This window comes from Pinus tabuliformis, chromosome 1_1 (genome assembly GCF_031772625.1).
Source record: "Pinus tabuliformis cultivar Carrire ecotype Pingquan chromosome 1_1, CPIR1, whole genome shotgun sequence".
In the NCBI taxonomy this organism is placed as follows: Eukaryota; Viridiplantae; Streptophyta; class Pinopsida; order Pinales; family Pinaceae; genus Pinus; species Pinus tabuliformis.
Window position 1 is genome coordinate 241956251 of NC_142297.1, and position 5788 is coordinate 241962038.

A 5788-nucleotide genomic window follows, 5' to 3' on the forward strand; every position below is an offset into this window, starting at 1 on the left:
CAGGACTTTTACTACCATAATCTTGCGATCGAGTCGCAATCCTTACATGAGACATCGTCAAAATGGGTTCTTCAGTGGCACTCAAGGAAGAACCTATCATTTTGCTATCTTTCGGAAATGGATCCTTCAAGACAGCAGGAATTTGGGAACCCTTGACGATCTTCGCAACCTCTGCTCGATCAGGGCAGTCTCTTGTAAAGTGTTCTTCTTCACAAATAAGACATGGATAATGAGGCTTGCGTTTTTCATCATTGGATTCCGCCTTTTCAGTTTTCTCCTTTGGAGTTTTGTCTGCTTTATTCCTTTATGGACGGTTTTTCCAGTTACAATCAAATCAATATTCTACCTACCGATCAACCAAAAACGGCTTTCATTTGTCCATGGGGGACATTTGCTTATTGCAAATTACCTTTTGGGCTTAAGAACACCGGAGCAACTTTTCAAAGGGTGATGTCTTATGCGTTTCATTACATCAAACACATTGTGCAACCGTATGTCGATGATTTGCCCGCTCATTCATTACATTGAGCAGACCACCTTGTCCATTTACAAGCCATCTTCATGAGGTGTAGGCATTATCGTATTCGGTTGAACCCACACAAATGTGTCGTCTGTATAGAAGTGGGACGATTGCTAGGATTTGTAATTTCGAAAGCCGACATTCGCGTCGATCCCTCGAAGGTAGAAGCTATCATCAAATTGCCTCCTCCTTCGAGTCTTCGCCAACTCCAAAGTTTGCAAGGGAAAGCAAACTTTTTACGACGATTCATTCCTAACTACGCCGAGGTTACAAAGGGTTTTACACGGTTGTTGAAACAGAACGCTCAATTTTCTTGGGATGAGATAGCTCAGAAATCTTTTGATGCACTCAAACACGCGTTGACCCATGCACCGTTGTTGCATCCTCCCAACTACAACCAGGATTACTTTTTGTACCTCGCCGCCTCCCATTCCACCATTGGAATGGTCTTAGTTCAGGAAGATGAATTCGGAACGGAACATGTGATATATTACCTTAGCAGGACATTAAATCCCACTGAGCTAAAATACTCACATGTGGAGAAATTGGCATTGGCAGCCGTTCAAGCTGTCCAACGTTTTCGTCACTACATTTTACTCTGTAAAACTATAGTCATTTCGGATTGAAACCCTATGATCTACATTTTGACTAAATAATTGCTAGGGGGTAAGTACTCAAAATGGATTGTTATCCTGCAGGAGTTCGACTTGGAGTTTGAGAAATCTAAGTCTAAGAAATCTTTAGTTTTTGCAGAGTTAATGTGTGACTTCCCGCGTGCTGACACGGAAACTGTGGCAGAGGAGCCTATTGCGGACAAATCTCTGTTTCTAATCAGCACTTTAGATCCGTGGTATGGGGATATCATCATCTATCTCCACACCCAATCCTTTCAGCCCGAAGTTTCAAAGTCGGAACGTCAGAAAATTCGATTCCAGTCCCAACAATACAAAATTATTGGAGATACTCTTTATCGACGTGGGGCGGACTCTATTTTTCGACGTTGCTTAACTCACGAAGAGGCAGAAAGGGTTCTAAATGAATATCACTCTGGAGCGTGTGGTGGTCATATGTCTGGGTATGCCACAGCCCAAAAGGTGTTGCGCACTGGCTACTTCTGGCCGTCCTTGTTTAAAGATTGTATTACTGTGGTCCGAAAATGCCACAACTGTCAAGTGTTTGATCGAAAGATGCGCGCTCCACCTGCTCCTCTCCACCCTATAATTGTCGTTGGTCCTTTTTCCAAATGGGGTATCGATTTTATTATATGTAACCCTCACTCGGCCGGGGGGCATGCGTATATCATCCTTGCAGTTGATTATTTTACTAAGTGGGCCGAGGCGATGCCTACATTCGAGGCAGATGGCAAGACAGCTGCAATTTTCATATTCAATCACATAATTGCTAGGTTTGGTGTCCCACAAGTGATAATCACTGACCATGGGCGCCATTTTCGAAACGTTATGATGACAGAACTTACAGGCCAGCTTGGTTTGCGTCACGATAGTTCAACTCCTTATTATCCACAAGCAAATGGTCTGGTTGAGTCCATCAACAAAGTTTTAGTTATCATGATCTGACGAATCATTGGTATTCATCGGTCGAATTGGCACAACATGTTATTTTCAGTGCTTTGGGCGTACCGAACCTCAGTGAAAACATCAACAGGGTTCACTCCTTTCCAACTAGTTTATGGTTTGGAAGCTGTGCTACCCATTGAATGCGAAATCCCATCACTGCAAATGGCCATCGAGTTACTTCCAGCTACTTCCGAAGAGGAGAAGCGTTTATTATACTTAGCTCAATTAGATGAGAATCGACGCGATGCCGCATTGGCAATCGAGACTCACGCAAAACGGATGAAAGCTCAGTATGATCGAAATGTGACCCCTCGAAATTTTTCGGAAGGAGACCTAGTGTTGTTATATGATCAAGCTAATGATAAATTAGGTGCTGGAAAATTCGTTCCTATGTGGCATGGGCCCTATATTGTCAAGCGAAAGCTAGCAAAAGGGGCCTATGAGCTGGTAGACTTTGACGGGGACTCTTTGGGTAAACCCAGAAATGGACTTTACCTAAAGAGGTATTATGCTTAAAAGATGGGTATGGAGATTTTAGTTAGGTTAGGTTTTTCTTTCTAGCTGGTGTGTTTGTTAGTTTAGACAGTGTGCTTAGCTTAGAAAGTGTGTTTTCGTCGTTATTCTGGCTTATCTTGGTTTTACTCTTGATGATGCAGATGTCGATGCCTCTCCAAACATACATTGGTTTCACTGATGGTGCTTGTCGTAGTACACGGAATATCTCTTCCGCAGCTTGGGTCATCTATTCGCCCTCTGACGAGTTAGTTTCTATGCATGGGGTGAGCCTCGGTCAAACAACAAACAACATTGCAGAATACAGTGCAGTGATTGAGTTATTGTCTGAATCTATTTCATTTGGGATTCGGAGTTTGATAGTGAGGTTAGATTCCGAACTCGTTGTATTACAGCTTAATAGAGTGTATGCCATTAGAAATCCAGTGTTATTAAGGTTATTTTTGAGAGTGCGTCTCTTGGAACATGAGTTTGATTACATTGCATATCAACATATTCCAAGGTCTTTAAATACATTAGCAGATGCAATTGCTTCTCAAATGTTAAATAGACATTTGCAATAATCATACATGTAAATTTAAAACCATTCCATAACATGATTTACAAAATAAGTCGGTAATAATGATATATATAGATAGGAGTGTGTCAAAAAATACATCGTCTTCGATCATAGGTTGAAAAACACCTTATGGTCGGCAAAAATGATAATTACAAAAAACCAAAATGTCACATGTGTCTACAAAAATGACCATCCAATCACTGGTGATGATCTCTATATGACGCCACTACACGGGCTATCCTACACAAGAACCTCCTAAAAGGTCCTGGGACCCCGACTACAAAGCACTGAAGCCTGATAGGAATATCATCTATGGTAGTCTCTGGTATGTCTACTGTAAGACGCTCTAGGTCATGTTCCAACTCAGCTAAAGTCTCTTTGGCCTCGTCCTGTGGGGCCGGTGACGCTGCAACTGGTAGTCTCCTCTCGAAAGGCCGGAGATTGGCTAGACGATGTGGGCATAAATCTGCATTTTGAAAATTGTTACCTATCAGTTTTGAGACGATATAAAAACAAACAAAAAAATAGATAGTTTAAAAACTTGTAGAAAATGAAGTTACCTGTATCATCCCATTGTTCTCCCGGTGGAAGAATCATGTCCGGATCTCCACGAAAATCAACTCCGGCATAAGGAAAATCCTGTATCGAAAAGACCTGGTCCTCTAACCAGTGAAAGTACTCCGCAGTAAATCGAACAACCTCCGTTCCCTCATCAGGATGACGGGCCATAACCGCAACCCATCGCATCAATTTGGGCTCTCGAGGAAGCCCAACACCAACAGTGAGCTGCTGTGGGATCAGCATCAGAACCCTCTCTAAGCCAAAACTGACAACTAAAGGCCCATAACCAAAAGTCTTTTTCTATCCGTTTTTGGCTCGAGTCAGTTGGCCTTTTACATTGGCCAACATAGCATCACACCAGTTAAAAATGGTACCTCGATAGCAATCAATCGCCATCCACGTCTGGGACCCAATGGCAATGTGCAAAGCGGCAGCCCCGCAAAGTCTGGTAACTGTAAAGGCAATCACCATAAGTTCAGGTCAGGATATAGTATTGATCTCTATCCCCTTCTCCTGGTTTTGAGTGTTACACCACTCTAGTTGGAGACTAGCGATGGACTGGCCACCCGGCCTAGTCCCGAACAGAGTCAAGTGTTCGCCTCTCTTGGGCAAACCAATGAGAAAGTAAATATCTGAGGGCTCTATCTCGAGCTCATGCCCTCCGATATAAAAACACTGATCCTGAACATTCCACCTTTCTACCAGCCACTCTAGAAATCTCACTTGGGCCCTCATGCCAGGTATGGCCCAGTATTTATAAAGGCCGCATGCCTTCAAAGCATCAATTGACGGTTGATGATTAATCACGGCCAGATCAACATCTTCGTGCTCTCTCTCACGCCAATCAAGCATGGTGGGCAATCTACACACCAAAAAACATCTGTTAGATTCCATAAAATCAGAAAATTTTGGTCCATTTTGAAGAAATTGGGGTTTGAAAACTCGTTTTGCGGGGTACGCACCCCGCCTTTAGGAACAGAGCGTGGGTACGCGAGTCCCCTTAAGGCAAGGTGCGTACGCCCGACATTTTCCCAACTAAGAAAATGTCGGGGTACGCGGATCACCAGTGGAACACCTGCGTACCCCGAAAGGCGGATCTTGAAACCCCAAAGCCTCCAAAAAATGAAACTAGGGCCTAAAAACGAATTCCAAATGGATGAAAATGAAGAGGAGGATGTTGTAGAATACCTGAAAGAGACGGCGTTCGGTTTCGACGGTCGGATTCTCCGCAATGTCCACGGGAAGTTTCTTGCCAAAAGCCCTTTTTCTCTCCTCAACAGTAAAATGGTAAAAATGAATTGGTAAAAGCCCTTTTTATAGGTTTTTTGGGTAAATAAATGGTAAATTTGTTTATTTTTCACCATGAAAAGGTATTTTTCAAAGTATTTTTATCTATCGTCAACAGGTATGAGTAATGTGTTGGTTTTTGTGCAGGATAAAGGATTTTCAGGGAAAATTGTCATTTTTTACGAACAAAAACATCAGAGTCATCTTTAAGCCCTTTTCTGACTCCTAAAATATGAAAAGATTGTCGAGCATTTCTTTTACACTCGTTAAAACGGAATTAAAAGACGGTCCTCTTACAGCCCTTTTCTGACCGTAAAAACATGAAAAGATTGCCAGATTTTTTTCGTTTCAAATTCGATATTGGAAATAAAACGACGTGTCCTTGATCGTTTTTTACTTTTCAGGTCAAAGACACTAATCATGAAAGTACTTCTTGGTCGTAAAGATCAAGCGGTTCTCTCAAGTATTATTTTATACTTTTTCGGGCTTGGGAGACACAAACTTACGAAAAAGGTCAACCCTGGAGTCTTCTTAAGTTTTTCAGACTCTCTAAAATTGAAAAACATCGAGTTTCTCCTATACTAGACTCGTTAAAATTTCACTGTAAAGGACCTGTTCGATTACAAACAGGAACGTACCACTCCTTCTTAGGGTTCGAATCTAAACTAAGTTGGACTCATCCGAAGGATGAGCTTATAATCAAGCAAATGTTATCCTCCTCAAGCTTGTAAAAAATAAAGAGGTACTTGCCAGAAATGGTGGGGAAAAGAG